At 42.3% G+C, this 23,646-nt stretch overlaps 1 protein-coding gene across 5 annotated transcripts in view; it reads left to right on the top strand.

Annotated features, from left to right (window-relative positions):
- Window positions 1–23,646, top strand: part of LOC108751148 (POU domain, class 6, transcription factor 1) — a 163,329-nt gene that overhangs the window by 56,135 nt on the left and 83,548 nt on the right. The window lies entirely within an intron of this gene.

Raw genomic sequence — 23,646 nt, 5'->3', positions numbered from 1 at the left:
GTATGGTTAAGTAGCTGCTATGACGCATCTCAACCTAAATCGGCCAATGATCTTTCTGGCCTGTATAACATTAACGTACAAAAAATAAAACGTACTCGAACGACTTCCACAAAGATAATGCAGCCGGTGTACGTGATTTCGTTCGTTAACGCGTGTTGCATTTTTTTTAAAACGTATTTAACAAAATCTTTTTTTTTTAGAGAATTCGATCTGGTAATATCAGACGTTAAACTAATGGCAGTTTTGTATATCGATTTATGTCAAGAGATTACGTAACATTCGCTAATATTCGGGAACCAAAATTCTCGTGGTAGAATTTAATTCTGTAGAATTATATAACGCGCACAATTTATACGTGGTGTATAAAGTAGATTCTTGTCATGATCACAGTACGATAACATATCTAAATATCAAATAATTATTTGAAAAGAAAGTCGTTAGTCTGGTTACTTGCGCAATCTTGAGTGCTATATTTTGTATTAAAATGATTGCAAACTAACAGAGATAAAAATATTATAATTCATATGTGAATGACAGGAAACTAATCATCATATTAAACGATCGATCGCCTGCTAACGTAACGCAACTTGTTTCTCGTTTACGAGAATATTGAAACAAAGTAGCAAAAACCATATGGATAAATTGAAAAGATAAAATATCAAAATTTCTAATAGTGTGCATTTTTTTTAAATATATTATACACACAAATTTTCCAACTGTAGAATAAAATAATTTCTGTTGACTCTCTTTTCAATCAAATCTGTCTGACCAGTAATCTTCGGTATTAAAAGTAATTTGAATGTTAATCGCAAACAAATCGCATTTTATAAATACTATCACTAACATTACATGAATTTATCGATATTAATGTAAAACTTACTCGTGCGGAGAAATACGGCGATGAGATTTATATAAAAATTAGGAAAGACTTTTTCGATCGGGAGATGCGGACAAGCGGAGCGAAAACTCATTAATGAATGACAAATCGGTCGTTAATTATTTCTCGTGTAGTGAAATTAGTTGTAAGCAACGGTAGTTGTAAGTCGTTAGAACGAGGCGGTAAAGTATTATGAGGAAATCCCTGACTTCTCCAGCTGTGCGATCGTAAAGCGGAAAATATTTGCACGTAGCTTATATGTACCCGCTTCAATGAACGGTGACCAGTTTTGTCGATGCTTGCACATCAGACTAGCCAGTAGGGAAACTTTAGCAAACAAGCGTCCGGAGATTACTAGTTGTCAAACGTGTCTACTTTCCTTTGGGACAATTAACTCTCACTTATCGACTTTCTACAGAGTCGTCTCTCGTTAATTCAAAAAGTGGTATGTAAACGTAATCTATAAGCTAATCACCATTCATCCAGAAATATCATAGCGAATGTAAAAGTAATCTGTAAGTCTATCGTAAATCCACGTTACAGCAAATTTCTAGCGTCACAACACAAACCGCTTAGTTGATGATGATATAATTAAGTCACGTCGCGTTGATCCGTCACTTTACGATCTTAATTGCCACAACGCAAGCCGCATGATATTCTTAAACGTAAAGAATTAGACTCTACGAAGAATTCGACAATGGTGCCAATTAAGCGACGCAGAGAAGGAGAACAACCGCGACGCGCTAGACACGACGACAGCGCGTCCCGACTAGAGTCTCGAAAACGGCAGTCTCATCCGTTTAGAGCTCGTTGTCCCTGTCCATCCATTACACTATTATCCCGTCGGCAAACACGGTATCCAAACCGGACTCCACGCACGGACTTAATGCCCGGCTCGCATCTGAGAACGGAGCGTGCAATTTACGCGCAAAAGAAGGAGAAAATGTTTCATTCGCTCCCGGCAAAAAGAAACATCCCGCAGGTGCACGTAACAACAGGACGGATAATAATGCCGTCCGCACTTCCGTGGCAAAATACGCGGCGACGAAAAGGAGGAATTTCCTGACGCGATCGATCATCATCGTCCAGTTTTTCGCGCGTAAAAAAATTCCCCCGCAACCGTCGACGTAGCGACACATTGTTAATTTTCTCGATCGGGAACATCGAGAATAAATCCCGTACACTTTACGGAATCGATCGATGAACGAAGACGCGCGAGAGTGTTATATCAGCGGAATAATTTATCCGCGATTTCATCGCGGGCAACTCATTCGCGTAGAGTTTCACAGTCGCTCGAACTTCTGTTCGACAATCATAAATTATTAGACCTTTGAACGCGGTATTCTTAACGACCCCCTCAGTGCCATTAGCCGTTCCTCTTAATTGCGGAATATCTCTCTTTCTAGAGCAGAATAACGGATATTCAGCGACGCCAAAAAGATAACAAAGATATAAAGAACAAACAGAGATTTTGTGAGATTTTGCACAAGGGCGTCCGCACAATCAATTAGACATTAGCTAAAGGATTCGTAAAGAACTGCGCGCACATATTCTTAGCTTGAAATTTTTTGCGAAGTAAAGTATTCAAACTGACCAATAAAGACAAACGGTTCGCTCTACAAGTACGGAAATGCGTAATGTAAAGTATAGGTAATGTAAAAAAATGCGAAACGAATATATCGCGCAATATTAGAGAAGCGCAGACTCGAGACGGATCGAGCACCCTTTGCATTCGCAAAGACCGCAGTAATGTGCATATATATGCAAATATTCGCGTATCTCACAGACACATCTGCGGACCGGAAACCGTTAAACGCTCGACGGATGCATCGTCACGAATATTCCTCCACTCGTGGTACCGAAGATTTCACCGGTCACACGATAGAAGCCGCTAAACCATCTACAGGCTTTGCCGCAGAAGCAGCGACCCTATCCAGCGACCCTCTCGAATCCGAAGACGCAAATTTCACGTAGCTGAATCCGGCGCGTTGACCGTCCGATGGATCGATACGCCGTAAGGCGCATTCCAGTTTGATGGCCACCAGTCCCGACCGTAAATGCATCTGTCAAGAAAGTGATTGAAGGTAAACGATTCAGGGGAGTCGCGAACACCCAGACGGATCGGATCTCATTACCTCGGTGGCTCATTTCACCGAGTCAATTGCATTTCGATCGGATTTCACAATTATTATGATTATTGTTGAGCGAAACCCTCCTCTCGCACACAGGTCTCTCTGCGGCTGCTGATTAGAATCCGGCGAGAAGCAGTCGTCTCGTGCCAGCAAAAGTCGCAGTCGACTTTTGACTCGCTGAGAGATGCCTCGTACCTCGATCGGTCGTAAAAAAATCTGGTTATCGCGTCGCACTATGGTTTTATTTATACATGCGGTATATAATGATATTCGCTGGCTGTATGGAATAGGCTGTTGTAGCAAATATCAGTGCAACGAGAGTCACTCGACGATTCTATTCTTTCCGCATTTCCGATTGCAGAGAGGATATGTTAATTTGAGAGATAATGTTCTTGCATAAACATATTGTCCTTACTACGCGATTATGATTTAACACGGATAACCAGTGTGCGGCTGCTAGCAACCTATGTTCAATCGCGTCAGCGATCCGAAGAACGAGGAGACTCGCACTTTTCGTAAAAAAAAAATAAAAAAAAAAATCCACAGGTTTATGACGCATTATTATACTTGCCGGTCGCAAAAGATTTAGCTAATAAAAACGTACGTTTGACGGGCGATCGTCCGTAAAGCAACGCGGTCAGAACGACGAACGTGGAAATGGGTGGCAAAAAGAAGAATGAAAAAAAGTGGAAGAAGTAAAAAGAATAAAACGCCGAGATATTCTATCGATGGTCGTCTATTTCTCTCACATGATATTCGCGGAGTGATGGAATGTTTATCAATAGATTAATCTCGGAGATCGGCGGGTGGTTCCGCGTCGTCGCCGGGCAGGCTCCTCGATTGCGATTAAACATAAAAGTATTATTTCAATCTGGCCCCTCCGCGCGCGCCGGCCATACATTCTCTCGGTGTGTGTGTGTGTCATCCCCGTCGGCAGTGTCGGGGCGGCACATACGCACACGGACGCGCTACACATATGTGTGTGTGTACGTGTATGTGTGCGCGCGCGCGCGCGCACTTACTCGCGCGACCGATAGATCGGGCATTTTTCCATTAGATTGGAACTTGATTAAATTGAAAATCTGTCAATTTAGGAAAAAGCATCCGACAGCTTATATTGACGGTGGACATTATACGCGGTGGCCAACGAGGCAGAACTCGTTGGCCTGACAACTAGCGGAGATATAAAACCCATCGTCGCGACGATGGACCCGGGATGCGCGCCGGGCTGTTTACTTTTTGCTTTCTTTTGCGCCCTTGTAAAATTAATTGCCGGACGCTCTTTGAGGGTGACGCTCGCTTTCGTCGTTCTACCGATCGCAGAAATTTGCTCACGGTGTCATTCGTTCAATCTCCACCCTGATATGATTCCGACGCAGCATCCCTCCATGTCCTCCCCTCGCTCCCCACCCTCCTTGCGCCAATTCCGTCACGAGATAGTCGCTGACGAGTTTTTGTAACGAACACATTTATCGTCCGGCACTTTTAAAGGAATAATGTGGCTTTAGCAGATTTAATTCGCTCGAATTTGCCATATCCGTATCAGGCGATCGGACGAGTAATATCCTACGATGAAGGAGGAAGGGCGTTTCTTTCGGTCGTTTGACAAGCATTAAATGACCCACATACTTAATCATCCACACTTGAAACACATGTTACGTCCACTGCTCGGTCAACACTAATTTAATTGCGGTACATCTTTCAACGAGGTTCCAAGAATTCATATACTTTGATTAAGAATTCAATTCTCTGATATAACTAAATACTCTGCGAACGGATCAAACCACCGTTATTTTATGCGTGAGAAATCTCCCGATATATAATTTTTCTATATCTTTCTGTATGGCAAGTAGATCAGTTACGCGACAGGATGATTATCTTTAGTATTGTTTTCCCTCTCTTTCTCTTTTTCGATCGATTAATTTTAATGATCTTAGTTCGGAGCTTATCGTTTAATCACCGATATTTGTTCAATAATATTACCGTTATTACTCCTGATATTAATATTTATAGTTGCACTCTTTATTTTATACTTATAAAACAAAGAGTATGACTAACTTTGCGAAAAGAGAAAAGAATTTTAATCTGAATAAATAATCTGGGTAAATGAGGCGGATAACATTATTTCGATTGATTTAAAACAATATCTTGCGACGAGCAACGCTAAGCACAACGGAAACGTGATTGCAATTCGCTTAGTCATATATGGTACTATTGTCCGAACCAGTTCGATATTTGCCGCGCAATCGAGAACATATTACACTTACGATAAGGCGCCGCGATTGCGACGGATAATTTAATTGAAAATGCGGCCTAACCTAACGATAATGCTCCGGAGAAATTCCGTGCCAACGCGATCATTATTATGAATACTTTAGATCGAATGAACTCCGCATTGCTTGTGATAACTCACGTGTAATACGTTAATGCATTGTCACGATTAAGCACGCTCCTATTATTCCGCAACACGCAGACAATGAATGAAAAACAGTTATGTTCATTTTCGACATTAGTAAAAAGCAAATTTATCGTTGAAATTTAATTATTTAAATAGATTGCATGTTTTTTAAGTGTACATTAAGTACCGACTTTAGACGCATGAATTTGCAGTGTTAATCTTTACAGGACGAAAGGGCCACTATAGAGAACTGGAACAGTGTCATATTTCGAGGCAAGAAATACAATGAAATAATTATAACAAATCTTACTGAAGGAAAAAGTGCAAGATTTAAAAAATAGAATCCCCCCTCCCCCCCCCCCCAGTTCTCTGAAGGTTAAAAATTATCGTTAAAATTGCTTTAGATCGGAATACGACTTCCCTACATTTTACGAAAAACTTAATTTCAAATAGTCTAGCCGAACTTTACATTGTCTGAACGTTGTTGGTGCAAAGTTTAATCGTATCTCGCGGATGTCCAGGCGGACCTTGATTAAAGACGATCGTGGAGCGGGAAGAACCGCGGATAAGTCAGAATGTAATCGCGCTCCGGGACGCGGCCTTTTAAAGTAGGAAACTCGCCGGAAACTACCGGCCGCATGGTACCGAGAACTCCCCGGTGCGGTGCCAAATAACAATGTTGGATCTCATAAACAAGGAGACAAGACAAATACCCGCCTGGACAGTGGTTCCTAGGGCGCGGAGTGGACAGAGTCCGTTCCGCCGCCCATCCACCCCTCTGGGGATGGGAGACTCTGCTGGTAATTTCACGGTGTCTTGCATCTCTGAGCCACCCTCTACTCCCCTTCTCCCTACCGTTGCACTTCTCCGCGAAACGTTTTTGGTAACGTGATATGTTATAACCGCATTCGTCGTTCTATTCGAACTATGATCAGTGATTTCCAAATTGATCGAAATTTCAACGTTATTCTTGTATTTGACGTGAATTTTCGCAAACTCGATGTACGCAAATATCGTTGCTCTATGAAAGTGCTATTATGAAAGTGCTATTGAATCACATTATAATTGTTATTTTAATTAAACCAAAAAAAAAAAAATCTGTTTTATAAATAATGGTTAAAATATCGTTCTAAATTGTTTTGTATCATGATAAATTAATTATCAGAGCTGTTAGTTTATTGAGAGATAAAAGTGTGTACAATGATATAAGACATTTACAGATTTATATTCGTGACAAACGTATTCAGTTGTAATGCGTAGTGAGAGCTTTATCTTGAAGCAAGTACAGGACAGAATGGAGGAAAGGAGGGGGAGGGTCACTGGGATTTGCGCGAATGGCCGACGACTTAATTGATCGAGGGCCATAAGCGAATTAGGGATGACCAATGTTCCACGTGCGGAGCTCAGGAATATGGACGGGGGAAGACGCCGAGTTAATTCAATTCGAGGAGGCTGAGGAGGGTTTTGGGACGTATCTCGCGAGACGTAAATTTGCGTACGAACTGTGCGCGTTCTCCGCGCGCATCCCCTCTTCTGAAAAACGATGGACACTCCAACAAATTGCATCGACGCCTTGGAATTGGCCTGTTCCTTCCTTCCTTCCTTTTATCCTTTCTTCTTTCCTTCGTTCTTCTTCCTTCTTTCCTTCCTCTCTTGTTCTTTGCGACTTTTTTTTTCTCTTTCTCATACACACACACGCACACACTCTCTCCCCCTCTCTCCATCTCGCTCTCTCTCTCTCTCTCTCTCTCCTTTCGTTAGTACGCGGCCGCGAGTCATAAATCAAATTATACGTTGAGTGAGATTAGATTTCTGTTTGGCCACGCTCGAATTCACGAGCAGTGGATTCGACGAGGGTAAGGCTGCGGTAGAAACCTTCGCCCTTCCTGTCTTCCGCGCCACCACCCCTTTCCCGACCCATCCTGGCGTACCTCGGTGCTGCTTGGCGATGGTGCGCTGGTACTGCTACACTACGAGGTCCAACATTAGTTAACGATTAATCAAGGCGCTTGTAGCTCAACATATATCATTAAACTAGTTAGCGAAGTAGGGTCGGCCAAGTGTGCTGACCACTGGCTACACCACCCACCACCTCATTCTCTCTCCTGCATCGGCCGGCCCTGACCGAACCCCTTCACCGGGCCCTCACTCCCTCTCCCCGACTTGCCCGCGGAGCCGATCCAACCCTCTGGCGACGTGCTCGCGTACCGAATGGAACTCTTAGAGACTCCAGAAGCGAGTTTAAGCTCGTCGCTGATGTTTCGTCCGTTTCTGGTGTGTGCCAATTGCTCGTTAAAACGCGGAACCGGCCCGAAACACTTGAGCATAGTTGAGGGGAGCTCTTGCACTTTGATTCTCTAATAAGTCAAAATAAGTTCTCGTACCGTCCGAAATGTCGATAAGACGTGGAATTTCCAACGAGGATCGCGGAAAACGCTTTGTTGCTTTGTAACAATATGATTGGATTAGATGAAGAACAGTATCGGCAGATTTCATAGATATCGGTAAACTCATTACTAATCGAACAACGGGTCAACGTTGCTATCTAGAATCTAAAAGCTCGTAAAGCTTTCGCAGTGTGCCCTCTCTGCTGGATTGACCTCCTCTCGGATCTTCTCGCTTTCCCATACCCCTGCCCGCACTTCGTCTCTTCTAGTTTTAACCATCGAGAGACGGCCGCATAGCCTCCCGTGCGCCCGCGGGCGCCCCTTATAAATCCTGCAGGACTCCTGCAGGCACTAATGTACGACTGTTTGCGGGTATAACTTGGCCCCGACACGAAGGATAGGGGATGGTGTTTCCAGTACATGCTAAGCCGGGGCTAAAGGCCCGCTAGACCGAGCCATTCCTCACTGCCCTACAGACTTACACCTCCGCCCCCGTATGCTTGTCTTTGCTTCTTATCCCTAAGCAAATGTGGTCACCGCGAGGAGGGCGCAGGGATTTATTGATGGATTTACGACCTTGATGTTTGGATCTTGGAATAAGACGAATGGAATCTTGAATTCACGTACCGTCATGTGTGTATAAACTTTAAATATTAAATACATTCTGTATACTTAAACAAAAATGAATTAAATATAGGCATTATAATTGTTGTCAAGAAATCGTAAGTTCGAATTGTATATTTAATTTTAATATGAAATAAAACAAAAAAAAAAAGAAACATACGGACGGTGAATTATAAATGACAGTGATTTGTTCGATTTCAAGATATAAAAAATTATTCGAACAGAATGGATGGCAGCAAGAGACGAAAGCAATTTATATGCTGTGCAATTTATGCTGCGGAATCGATGAGCTCGTTTGATGACCTACGAAAGATACCATCCACAGATTATCGACATTTCGCGATGGAGCAGAAATCCGAAAGGGCCAGACACATTAATACCGTCGCAGAGAATCACTTGGCAAAGTTATTTGACCACCACTGTTCATCCTGGGAGATGGTATTAAATCCCCACCCCTTCCACCACCCTGTACCCTCCTCCAGTGGTCCGGACAGACTTGTACCAAGGACCAGAGCGAGCTAGGCACCAGTGTCCGGCGGTGTCGTCGGCAAACGTTTGCTCGACAAACAAACTCAACTCCCGCGTCCCTGCTTCACCATTGCGCGACTCTGTTTTACTATATAAATGAGATGGTCACCCTAAGTACAGGGTTGAAAGGGATGATACTGCACGAGTGTGCGTCTCGTCGGTGCCATCCAGTCGCTCTTCAGAGGCAACTGTCACTGTCGATCCTTCGTCTCTGGTCTTCGCCAGAGTCTCACGCGAAGGGATGGGAGGCGAATGATAAGAAATAGATTTGTTGATGTCGAAAGTATACTTCTTATTTATCGGTATTTCGAAAATGGAGAGAGAAATTAGAAATATTACATTGAACATATATATTAGTTATTTCGCGCACAAATGTTGTTGCTTTGAAAAATAAAACAATTATTAATTATGTAAGCTCCAATATATCGCTGTCCGTATAATGACACAAAGTGACAAATATCAGCTTGCTTTTAAATTATGGAATTGGAAATGTCGATGCATCTAAAGCTATCAAAAGTGTCTGTATTGTAATAAATTGACAATTATAAAAATTCAATTTGGAAGCTCGAAGCGCAATGTTGTATTAATCAAACAGGATATGAACAGTAAGTTTCTGGCTTTGTAAAAATTTCGATCGAAATGTAATGTTGATAAATAACAGAATTAATTTGTAAATTAACTTCGTTATCGCGTTTGGATCCATTTATGGTTGTTGCAAGGTGTTCGTTACGTAACAGAGAACAAATATGGAAACAATCTTCGTGCCTGGAGGATGAATTTCATTGCGAAGTTAGTGACCGTTCGGCTGCCCAAGAATAATATAATCCTCCGGTGTGCGCCGAGACTACTCTGTATTAATGTTTGCCCCGATATCTGTAAACAGGCATTACCTGTATCTCTGGACCGAGGTGTAACTATCCGCTAGGCGAGCTCATGGTAGATTTGAACGTTAGCCCGCCACAGGGATTAGAAACTTCCTACGGCGAGGTCACCGTGCATACTGTTTGCGTTTCTCTATCGGTGCTGTGGAAAGGAAAAGAGGAATACGTGGTCAGGTAGCTTGGATCTACGGGAGTAACAGACGTCCGAAACTAAAATAATACGAGCAAATCAGCTAAAGAAATTTCAGCGCGCGCTATGTGCGGTCTTGCTCTTTTAACGTCGAAACTTGATGATTATCTCGGTTACTACAAAAAATCCAATAGTTTTATATTCACGTGAAATTCGTATATATGTTAATACAAAAATTTTCTGAATAATTAATGTTTGCTACGAACGTACAACGTCGAAAGATATTATATCTTGATATGGTAACACGATAAGAAAACATGGTACGAAAACGAAAATAAAGTCGATTAGCCGTAAAAGCGGAAAAAAATTAAAACACAAAGTGGTATTCAGCGGCAAATGAGGAAGATGCGATGCGTTTACAAGAATTCATTGCGAACGATAACGCACTGGTGAACGATGACACAACGGGCATTATCGTAGATGACAGAGCGGTCGGTTTCGTTCATGCGCGTGCGTGTTACGCGTGCGTGTACGTGGACAGACGGTTAACTGACGCGGCATATTTACATTGTGTGGCGGTGCAATTAAGCCTCGTATCCGGCATCAAGCGTAGGAAATTCCGTGCGGACTAACACCTTGCTCCCTGCATTCACGCGGCTCGCTTGTGTCCTGCTGCATCCTGCAGTCCTCCTCGTGGCTAGATCAACAAATACGGTATCCGTCTGAAACGGATCTCTTCGATCTCTGTTTCCTCTTGACTTCCTTTTTACTTCAACGTACATATACGTACTCCAAGGAAACACGAATAACCCAATTATATAGAGATAATTCATGAATTCCAAAATTCATGAATTATTTCTAAGTAACTGGCTTCGATTTTCTTTACTGAATAAGTATCAAAAGATGTGTACAAGGAACTATAGCAGAGTAATAAGAAGAAATCTTACCAATGGGAAAATTTATTTGGTTCGCATTAAATGAAAAACTGAAAGAATATTGATTACAGTTTATTAATATATAAATATTGCATATATATATTTACATATTATTTATTGCGCTGCTAAAGCTCTCTCTCTCTCTCTCTCTCTTTTTTTATTTTGTGATATAAATAATTACGTATATAATGTTATAAAATTTATATATAAAATTTTGAGAATTAGCGAATAAGTATTATTATTACATTTTATCAATTTTATGATTCAATGAATTAAAGGTTATCTGTTTTGCGTTTAATTCTAAAGTTCCAAAATGATTTTTGATGCGGTATTTTATGTGGTTATAAGTAGAAACGTGAATATATATATGCGCTCATATACGAAGTCATATCATATCACATATACGGCGAAAGTTACTTCGATCACGGCGCATCGATCCATTCTTCTCGTCTCTGTTGAAAGTGTAACTATATTTCTACGACTCGTAAGGGAATTCCGTAGGCTTTTTGAATCGTGTGGGAATCGTTCGGGAAAATGTTTCAGGAATCGGTTAGCATACTCTCGTTGTGAACGCGTCTTACGAATGACTTGTCCTCTTGGGTGCGCATAATACGATCGTTCACTTGCTAAGAATGGGAAGTATTGATGTGTTCTTTAGGTATTACACAATTGTACTAAACTAAGGAATCGATTGTGTTGATTTCACGGTAAGACTCTGACGTAATGTGCTAATTGAAGCGTGTTTCGCGGAATGAGTTAAACATACCTTATTAAGGAGAAGCAAAAATCTCGTAGATAATCAGTCACGACATTAGCGTATCGTTTGATGAAAATCATCGTAAAAAAATGAAAGGGTCGCGATCGCTTTGAGATAAATGAAAAAAGTATGAAATTTTTATAATTTTAATTAAATTATATAGTATTATAATTTAATTAAATTCTAATAATTTAACGATAAAACTTTATGCGCATTTTTCTATACCTGATGATATCCGCGGACTATCACACATGAATAAATAATCGCCGTTTGACGAAGTCTGTGTAGCAGCGCGAAAATAATTTACGCAAATGATGAATATCCACTCGAGCTCTTTGCTCTACAGATTGTTAGTGCGCATGTATTGCGACGAAGGAAGCGTAAGAAGTGCAAGAAGCGTCGCAGAAACTTGATAATCATTGCCGTCTCTTGTCAACTGCGACTTATCGAGTCTCGCTTATCTTGCATCTCGCGGTGCATTTGTCGTTAAGCCGGCCGCCAGTATTTTGTAATTGATTGAAGCAAAATACAGTCGTGGAAGGCAGGCCAGGCAATCGGGGGGACAGCCGAGATCCAGTAAGTCAAATTTTCCCGTCAAGCGACGGCCGCTCGTCCGTGTACATGACGTTTTAATAACGGTTCGTGAGCGATTGAAAATGTCAATCTACTCCGCTTTTGCGGAGAGCGTGCGTGTAAAACGCGTGCACTACATTCGCGATGCGTGCGAAACGCTCGTCGAAGGTTCGTATCTGTTAACCGTCGACGGTTTAAGCGTTCCGCTCGTTCTCGCGTGTTCGTTTAACGCCTTGGAATTGTCAAGACGTTTTTTTCTAAATAAAGTGCACTTACCGTTTAGCACATTATTACCGGTATTAGAAGGGGCTTTCATCAATACGGACTCGCACTTCACTCAGAGCGAACTCGCGCCAATCGACCGGACAATATTTAATATACGATCAATTTTTTCATTTTCGAATTGGATCGTAACATATCCTTTTTTACGTGAAATTTTTTTTATAAAATACGTAATTATTTTATATTGCAATAAAAGAGATTTTTTGCCGAGATAAAAAGTAATAAAAAATTTCATATTAATTTTTAAACACGGAGCGCAAATTTTTCATCGGAACACACGGAAACAAGGGCTACTGGTTTAGATACATTTATATATTATGCAGTATGTAATTACTTTCCGATAAAAGGGATTTTTTTTGCCAAGATAAAAAAATAATAAAAATTTGTATTAATGTTAAAAATGTATTCCCGAGGCTGGATTTTCCCCGCTGGCAATTTCAAGACAGATACGGGACACAATACATGCTTTTTTTCCTGCGTAATGCCATAATGGAATTATTTCCGCCATGCCTCGCTTAAACGAAAGTTACGATACGATCGCAACGGTTCTGGCTGAATTGCACCAAAAATCTGCATTAACTAATTCTGATTTATGTTTTATCATCTCTTTTTGTATTATTTAGAATATAAAGCTAAATGTACATAATATATAAACGTATAAAGAAAATTATTTAATTACTATTATTGGAAATTAAAAATTAATTGAGATTAACTGTGAGCCAGCTGCTGTTGCGATCAGGCTAAAATAAAAAATTCAAATTGATCTTGGAAATTTTTAATTCTCCAGTTGCCTCCATGTTTCGTGTAATCAATTGTTTCTCACCGTCGACATCGATCAGAAGATGACGATGTCCAGAACAACAATAGCGTTAGCGAGAACCGGTATCGCCTGCGTGAGTTTATCTGGCCAGTTCTATCTTTTATTAGCATCCCGTAGAAGCTATTTCGTAGCCCTTTCTCTATCGCCTAACGTATCCAGGCAGTTTCTCCGGAGTCTCGGCCGTTCCGTAGTCGAGCAGGAGTACCAGAAGTGCGTATTTACGAGCGTTCCCGTCCATAAAGCAACCTCGCGCCTGATTTTGATACATTCTCCACTCCGAGCACTATCTCACGCGCGAATACGACCTACGTAGCCATACACTTGGGATTTATGGTGATGCTGCGCGCGTAAGCGATAGTTTTGTTTTGTATTCCGTGTAGTAGCTTGTCTCTCTCTCTCTCTCTCTCTCTCTCTCTCTCTCTCTCTCTCCCCTCTCTCCCCCTCTCCCTCCCCACCTTTCTCTCTTTTTCGCATACGCTACTCTCTGGAATTTCGCGGATTTTTGAAACCGCGAACAAAGGAAACAAAAAGGAAAACGTACAACTCCAATAATTCTTATATAAAGCGCAGTGAAAATGGAATTGACATCAATACAAGTATCAATTTTTTGGTCCCTCCTTTTCGCGCAGCCGATTTTTAACTTTCGTAAAGTGAGGAGATCTGCAAATTGAGCGAAATCGCGGACGAAAAATGTAAATAAGAAAAAGTGAATATTACGAGAGAAATGACTTATGATTACATCTGTTAGAGATGCAAAAAATTTAAGAGATACATACTACGAAATTTAAAGGGACGAGCAGACGAATACGTGTTGCTGAAACATACGTTAGGCGTTGGAAAAATAACGACAGCAGAACTAACGCGAGCAGAAATAAATACACAGCGGGCATGAAGCGCAGCTCTCTGGCAGCAGCAAATATGCAGGCTACGCGCCACTCCGAGACATATTTTCACGTCCGATATAAAACTTGCCGTAAATCGATAATGTATTTGAACAATGCTATTTTTGTTCGTACAGATGTCAGAACTTATGCAAGCAAATGGTGTAGCGTCACGAATTAATATATGTGCCCTCGGCTACTTAATCCGTTTATTAAAATCGCATGTTGATCGTCACATGTGTTATCGACGTGATATATTTTACCTTTTAATTCTAACAGGTACGTAACGTGTTACAATTAAAAATTCAGATATCGCCCCGAGAATTATACTATATAGTATATACGCGTACATCTCGTTAGAGGCGTCGTCGATCGTGATGAAATGCTACAGTCTTGCGGTTCAAATATATATTAGATACCAAAAATATAATGACGTGCAGGCGGGATTGCTTATACAGGAATAAATGCATGGGAAACGCGAAGGGCCGATTCTGATATTGGATGTATACTGGGCAAGGGGCACTCCGGTCTGGAGTTCTCGCACGGGCGTACCTATATATGTATATATATATATATATATATATATATATATGTGTGTGTGTGTGTGTGTGTATAAAGCGTCTGTGCATATCGTAATCACAATATTATGCTGGAATTGGGAGGGCCGGGTTTCCCATTTCTATTTTAATGGCATCGGGGATTTCAAGCGGGGGAGGGGCTGTGCCAAGCGTCGCGTAATAACTTGTATCCCGCCGAAAAAAATATCGGAAGGCCCTATGCAAGCCGGTTTGCTCTCCTCGTTTTTTATTCGATGCGTTTTCATTTGGAGCTGTTTTTCCGCGTGCTGTAACGTTTAAATGTTTAAACAAACGCGCGCGTCGCTTGGATTTTTTCTTGATTCGAGGTATATATTCCGCGAGAGAGGGTGCGTCGATGTAGAACGATTGTTGTCATAATTGGTCTCCGAATAGATGTTTAGTTAAATCTCGAAGTAATCCTTTAGATAATTCCATCCGCTAACGCGTACATTTGGACTGGTGTTTATTAATTATCAGCCGTTCTCACATCCACGTGGTGCCTCGCGCGTGTATAAGGGAGGGAATCGATCGTCGTATGCCGAGTGGCTGTTTAGAAAGTTTCCGCCGTATTTCTTTTGCGGAACTTCAGGAATAAAGGACGGAACGGATACCGAAACGGGCGCGCAGTATTAGCATAATATATGTCGCAATTATCGTTATAATTGTCCAAGTTGTTGGCAACTGGTTTCAATATACGCCCACTTTCGCGTTCGCCCTCTAAGCTAACGAGGCGCTCCTTTGAGGACGATTTGCAGATACAGAACTTCATACCGGCCAAAATGTAGCCAAGTTTACGCGCTAATCGACCAAATATCCAAGAGGAAATAAATATACGTTTCATTTTGTTGTAATTCATTTTTTAAACAATTTTTTCATCATCCTTAACCTCCGTCTGTAATCATATTTTTATTCCTTCTGTTCAACTCAATTTTTTTTTCTGTTTTATCTTATAAAAAATGTAAAACAATTTAGGGTTATTTTTCGACATCTTTATTACACTATCAAATAGCTTTTTAATGAGATATTTTAGAGAAATCGGATTCTATTCTCTTTTATTTAGGAAAAATTTAAGAATAAAGTTTTGCTTGTGTCAAGAAAGATCCAGATTGTAGACGAAGGAAATGCACTGTCAGACTTACTCAGTAAAGATTGAGATTGTAATAAAGAATAAGGATTCTATGTTGAGATTGAGAAAACCGGGTAAATTAAAATGATCGATTCGGTATTAAAAAAACTTATATAAATAAGAGAAGAGCGTTAAATAATTAAGTAGTTGGAAATTAAGGATATCAGGTGTCGATGCGTCAAATATGAAAACGGTGTCGTTGCTGACTGTTTTACAGGGGTAGAAAGTTCTTCAGGGAGCAGAGGATTAAAAGTTTACTTCGCCAGTGGACGAGGGGGAGCGGGAGGGAGGGTCTTGGCGGTTGGCAAGAATGACTCCGAGAAGTTAAGATCCATGAGAAAGGAGTCTGTAAAGTTGCTGAAAACTTTTTAGCAAGAATTAATCACCGGAAGATGGTGACTGGTCCTTATTAAATTGCGACCTCGCCATTTATTTCGATGCGGTTAGTCCAAGCGATTCAATTTGCGGCCACGGCGTTACGCGAGTAAATTACGTTAGCTGACATTATCGCCATCGATGTTATCCGGCTTTTGTGAGAATGCTCACCGCCGCAATAAATAATTCCTTTCCCATGCTGTTTATGATAACTCGAGTTTTATCCTCGCAACCTTGCCGCAATATACGTAGACAGTAACAAAGATACATTCTACCTCGTGTACAAATAACGGTTCGCTGGCAACAGACAATCCTAAGTGAAGCCGCTGATACGCATTTCGCGATCGTACCAGCGGCAACGGCAGCGGCAGCGTGCGCGACGACCGTACACAACAAACACGTACGCACGTATTCCCGCACACACACACACACACACACACACACACACACACACACACACACCCACACACTCTCCTCGCAAATTGCATTTCGCGCTACGTACCTATACGTTAACCAGTGCGGTCTTTATTATGTATGTTCACCGTATGAATCCTTGATGGATTCCAGATACCTCATTACACCGCTATTGACCTGAATCTTTTATTATCTTTCCACCGCGTAGACACAACGGTGCGGTGGTAGCGGCTGGGCTCATTATACCAGAGAAAATAATCATTATGTCCATTGACCGAGGCGCGCGTGGGGAGGCAATTTTATTTTCTGTACACGACGCCGTTGCCGGTGAATACGTCTCTGATGACGATTAGTGGCCCTTGGCATCCTTAATGACCGCCCGCACACAATCGTATCGCCTCGCTCACGCTTATATGCGTTGACGCACGCATGCTCGTTGAGGAATATCTAGATCTAGCCGGTTAAACATGATATTCGGAGCGGCGCGGCGCGGCGAGCGTTTAATTAGGCAACACGCGAATAATCGCGCGCGAAATACATAGTGCGAATGGTATATTATGGCCCTCGCGTCTCTTTCTCAGAACAGGTAACGTCACTTGATTTAGTTAGAGCGCTAAGCGGGAAAATTTCCAGATAGATATGAGAGTATTTCGTGTAATTGTACCACACAGTCAGCATGTGTAGCTTTAACATGCATTTTAAGGGGTTGCATGATGAGGGGAGATAAAATCGATCGACTGACATCACGACATTTTTTTTTTTTCTGGACGATTAGTGCCTTATGGCATACTAACGATCCCTCGTATACGTTTGTATGTCGATGTCCGATTGCCTGTACCAGATAAAAATAGACAGCCTTGAATATGGAATATCTACTTTCTTAAGTGGATATTTTGGAATCCGATGTTAAAGCATGTAAATTGGGAAACGAATAATTTGAACGAGATGGCACTCGTAAATTGCATTTTACTTTATATCTCAAATAATAATTCAGTTTGATATTAATAGATGTGCACTTGATGTGTACATTTACAGAAATACACTTTTAATAAGCTTTTGTTAGTTTCACTGTTAGAGAAATCGTGTGAATTTTTTTTTTAGATCCGCGGACATATATTTATTATTGCCGAGATATCTAAATTTTCTCTCCCTCTCTCTCTCGCTCTCTCGCTCTCTCTCTCTCTCTCTCTTTCTCTCGTGATTTTAACGCCAATCCTAATAAATCTGCAATCGCGCGGTTCAAATTCCAAACTATCGTTTCGTTTTCGGAAGATACACGCGAGATATGTAAAATCATGGTTAAAAGCCACGAAGCGTCGGATGGAGGCACGAGGGCGCGAAACGAGCGTGGAAAAGAGCGGAGGAGGGGGAAGGGAGGGGGCGAAGAACAGGCGAGGAGAAAGTGGAAAACCGAATAATCGTCCAGCTCCGACCTCGGTGTCGGTTAGGAGCTCCGGCGAAAAAGAGGAGATGAAATGGACCGTCCGACTGACAGGAATTTACATCCTCTCGTGCGCAATCTGCGTGAGTGAATTGTGTCGTGTTACCGTCCGGAGAATTAGATCCGGAAAATCCGTAATAATTACTCGAGCGCGCGGCGCTCGCCGAAGCATCCTCTTCCCACCGACTTTCGCCCGCTCTCTCTCTCTCTCTCTCTCTCTCTCTCTCTCTCTCTCTCGCGCCCTTTTTTCCCCCTACCCTTTCCGCATATACCGTCGCTCCCTCGTTCGTTTCTCTCACCGCCACTTGACAGCGTGAAACACAAAAATAAATAATGATTCACCGCACGGCGGCGTCGCTCTACGGGAAAGAAGCGGCTCGAACCCGAGCTCTCGCGAAACACACGGCTGTCGTAGGAAAAAAACGCGCGCGGTAACGTACTCGTTTAACTCCTGCACGCCATCTCCCTATCCTCCCACGACGCATCGCGGTGCACCGCGATGTGCATAAATGCGAGGACGCACGTAGGTATCGGTGTCTGAAAATGCGTGATGCGCTTGCCACGGCTTGCATGGCGATAAAATTCATTCAATCTACTCTACGCGATGGCTCCCTCCTCCCACTGCTGGTATTCTTACCTGAGATTTATTTTAGCCTCCATAAAATCGATCGTGCCGCTGCCCGATTTTAACCCGATTTAAGAAAAGCCACGATCTTCTTCGAGGCGAACGCTCGCGATATTAGATACGTTTTGACCTATTTGACTCGTTTCAAGAATCGTTAAGAGCCAACGGAGTAACGCCGCGTACCAAATTCGTTCTATCTTCCCAGAGCGGCACCGAACTCGGCACGGTTCGTTAATGTAGCTGCTTAGAAACAGATGTAATTAGCGCGCTTAACGCTTAATGATTTATACATGACGTTCTAGCGATTTAGGTTAAATGGAGTAACATGTGCCAAAGTAAATTAGCGCGTGTTTATGAACTTTAAACCCAACGATCATCATTGATTGAATATGTAATGCATTTAAAGGATAATCGAGAAACACCATCGAGTGGACATTCAATCTATCATTAAATAGATTGGGATAAAAGTGAAAATTGTTGCGTTACATCTTCCAATTGTTATTATTTTGCAGAAGGATAATGAAAGTAATAAGAAAGTTCTTCAATAAATCTTAACTAACTAATAAAAATTCTGAAATTCGCTTTTGTTGGAACGTGAAATGATGATTGCGGTCGGCAGAAATGTAAAGCATTCAAAATGAAATCATGATACGCGACAAAATGCAGCGGACGCGAAATTGTGTTGCTTATATCGTTTCACGTAATATATTTGGCACTTGGATTTTGTCGATTTTGTACATTTCGATGTTTGCTATATAGTGAGAGTAATATATCTGCAATGTGGATAAATTGTAAAATATGCTTTGCGTTAAATCGTTACGCTAATAGAAGCACGTGCACGCAAATCGGTAATTGTAGGAAGGACTTGCTATTTGAAAGGGTTACAACAACGATGACTAGTACGGTCGATTGGTTCGCACGAAATTCGAGTTAATGGAGCGCGCGCTGGTAATCAGGGTGGAATTCGAGTTCATCACTTTCTCGATGACTGTTTCGGGTCATCGTTCACTGGCTCGCGTAACCCATCGAAAATGATAATTTGCTCATCGTTGACGCTACGGATCATCTACTCGCAGTAGCAACGTTTTCCTTCTTCGTTATATATGATTAATTACTGCATATCATGAATTATTAATAATTTACGACTTAATAAATCCAGCTCGTACAATCTACATGTTGCATAAAACTTTCCCAAAAAAGTATTACGTTATTATTTATTTGTTACTTTTACATATTATTTATATGGAAGCACTTTGAACGGCACTTTGAACAAATCGAAACCGTTTCCTTTATATGTAATACAAGTAAACGTCCCTTTTCGAAGCGTGCGATGTTAAAGAAAGTCTCTCGCTAGAAAGTTTTGAAACTTCATAAACATCTGACGGCTCCGATATCGTGACACTTGAAAATGTCATCCACGCGAGAGAGACGCTTATTAGCTCGGCCGTTGTCGAGCCCGCGTTACGGCAGACGCGGTCGTTTACATTTTTACCAGGACGCGCGAGAACTCGATATTCCGACAAACACCGATTGGAAATGTTAAAAGATCGAAAGAATTTTAATGAAAACCCCCGGCCGTGGCGTCCGGTCGAACGTGCCTTTTAATAGTTCATCCGCGTCTGCTTTTCCTTTTTTTTTTTTCAACTTCGTTCTCCCTCTGTCCCACCCCCCAGCCACCTATTCTATTTCGCTCTTTCTCTCTTCCTCCGTCGCTTTTTATGCGGTACGTTTCGGTTCGCTCGCGGTCCGGATGCAGGAAATATATACAGGGTGTATCACGAATTACGTGCTTTTTCTCGGAAGACCTAATTGCACATTAATGCATCCATCCAAGTTTGTCAATTCAAGTTTTAAGAATGCAAAACGGATAGAAGGATTTTCAAAGTATTGCTTTTATGTCGATTTTCATTAATAAGGTATATATATATGTATATATATATATATATATATATATATATATATATATATCGCTGATGCGTTACGAAAATTAAGTTGAAAAGGTTGATCATACTCGTATTTAAGAAGCATTCAAGTACCAAAGGTTAAAGAGCGTTTAGAACTGGAAAAGAGTGGATAATGGTAAGTGAAAATCGATGTCGAATTTGTTTGAAATGAATCTGTCGCGACTTTTGACGCGACTTGTATATCCATTGGATGGAAAGAGAGCGCGCGGTCACCGTACGTTTGCCACCGTACGGACGGACGAACGGATGGACAGGCAGGCGACTGGACAAATGGAAAGGGGAAACGCGATTGCTCGCGCCCTGGGAAGGACGAAGGACCGAAGGATGGAACAGGGCGGGTGAGATGGGTGGCGGAACGACTACGGCAGAATTATCTTCTCTCGTGCGTGTTTATTTTTCGCGTGATTACAAACGAAGTTAATCGGAATCGAACGAAATTAATTTTATTGTCCGTCGAAAAAAGCCATCGCCGTCTATCCGTCCACCCCCCTCCCCCCCCGCCTGCCCGTGATCTTTCCGCCCTCGGCTAACGGCGACGCGATGCGACGCGACGCGTGTGTGCCACTCTTACACAGCCGGCGATGCGAGTGTGCGCCGCGCGGCGCGGCGTTTTTCGATGCTGGTAAAGAGAACGAACCGGACGGACAGCCCATTAGGGCGGCGAATTAAAATTATTCCATTAATTTCTGATTTTAGAGTATTAAAAACGCGGGCCCGAACGGCAAAGCGCGATAAGCGGAAAAAGTTGGAACGAAATGGGGAGGAATATGTCAAAGCGGGTCGATGGTATGTCGCGTTATACATAGTTTGCGCCGCGTAACACGCACTGCCGGCAGTAATATAACCGCGATGAAAATATAATGAAAAATAAAGACCGATCTCTTCTCTCGTACCTAAGTCGTATTTCAGATATCTAATGAGATTCGGAATACGTTTCAACAATACTTTTTTTCCACGTTTCTCTACTCACGAAATATTTATTACGTCTTGCATCACCCTTCGAACGTCACTCTTGGAAAGGTGAGTTGTTGGCAAGAATAAATTAGACGTTGCGAAGCAATGACACTTGAGCTACGTCTACAGTGAGATTTTAAGACTCAAGTAAAACTCAAGCTTAAGCCGTAAGAAAATAATTTACCTCACACAATCGTCAAGATTATTATTAAAGATTATTAAATAATCGTGAAGAAATTGAAATCACAATCGATTATTCTCCTCATATTCCGCTGCGATTGGTCAATTTTTAAAGTCTTAAAGTCTTATGTTGTATAGATGCCGTTTTATTTACAAGGAATTAAAAGAATTAAAAGTAGCTATAGAGTCGAGAATTGCGAATAGGGTAAACCCATGTGTAACTCGAGACAATTCACCAAGTCGAAGTGAAAGTCCGATCGGCGCATGAAGGGGGGAGGGGGAGCGGGAGGGGGGAGAGAACGATTACACAACCAGAAACTGGCAATGCCTTAAGGACACGAGCTGAACCAAGGAGTTCGCGTTCACCATGTCGTTTTAGCCTTAGTGAGTATCATTCACACATTGGTTGTCTTTATCTCTCACTCGCTTTATCGGTTCTCTTCTGCTTCGTGTACTCTCTCTCTCTCTCTCTCTCTCTCTCGATCTGTCCGTCTCTCTTTCTCTCCAGGGAAGCCCACGTTCCATCGCGACTACGCGTGCTACGTACGTGCACACACGTTCGAGAACGGCCGACCTTTCATTTCCCACCCCACTGGCGAGCGGACGCCGACCAATCGGACCTTACCCCGCGCAAAAACATCGAACCGCACACGACCGAGCGTGCAACGAAAGCGGGGTGAGAGAGCGCCGAGGCGAGGTGGCGCGGGGCGAGGAGAAACGAAAAAATCGTTCAGAATTAAAACGGGGAAGCAGAAAAATAATCAGATTTCCGCGTATATTATTAACGAAGATATGTGCGTGCGTGCGTGCGTGCTCGCGACCGCGCCTGTGGAAGGGACGAGGGTGGGGGGGGGAGGTTTGGACTGCTGAAAAAGTATTGACTTCAATCGGAATCCGCCGTGCCGATGCCTGCCATCGCCCACCCCCGCCCGCGCCTCTTCCCGTTCATCCTTCTCCGCATCCGCTACCACTTCCTCCTCCTCCTCCTCCTCCTCTTCTTCCTCCTCCTCTTCTGAATATCTGCGAATTCAATGCAGCCAACGTGAATTTGAGTTCACGTGCGAATCACGCGACTCGCCATGCGTCTCGCACTCTTCGTGTAGATGCGCGGCCAAGCGTAGGCGTGCTGCGTATGCGTCGTGTGTGTGTGTGTGTGTGTGTGTGTGTGTGTGTGTATGTGTGTGTGTTTGTGTGTGTATGCGTATGTGTGTGAGAGCACGCGGCCATCCGCGTGTCGTCGGCAAAAGCGCGGAAAACCGGCGATGCGGGGCGGCTGTCCGGAGCAGAGAATTTATAATGCGAAAAAAAACTGGTGTCGCGCCGCACACCGTCGCGTCGTTCGTTTAGGCGGCGTACGGTACGACGCGACCACCGCGGAGAAAATCACGCCGGCCAAATGGACTGCCCATACCGGCGAGCCGCTGCGGATTTCGCATTTCGGGATATATATCGAAACGACCCCAACCCGCGAGATTTTTATGAATGTGCAACGGTAAAGAGAACGATGCCTCTCTCTTCGCGTTAATAAATAGTCCGTTTATTGAGAGATTATCAGAAATCAGAAATGTACTTTTGATTTCGACGTCAAAAATTAGATTCAAAAATTAGAATTGAGATGAATACTTTTCAAGTCTCTTCATAGTAGTAATTTTCAAATCATCGACGAGTGAAAAATGAAAGTGAAGAGTCAAGTTTCAGCTTATCAATACACACAGAAAAATACATACTATACGCAAGTAATAGTTACTTGTTTCAAGTATTTCAAAATTTTATATATATATATA

The sequence above is a fragment of the Trachymyrmex septentrionalis genome, unplaced genomic scaffold (assembly GCF_001594115.1).
Source record: "Trachymyrmex septentrionalis isolate Tsep2-gDNA-1 unplaced genomic scaffold, Tsep1.0 scaffold40, whole genome shotgun sequence".
Classification (NCBI taxonomy): domain Eukaryota; kingdom Metazoa; phylum Arthropoda; class Insecta; order Hymenoptera; family Formicidae; genus Trachymyrmex; species Trachymyrmex septentrionalis.
The sequence above is the reverse complement of the archived record's forward strand: the minus strand, read 5'-3'. Positions and strand labels throughout refer to the sequence as shown.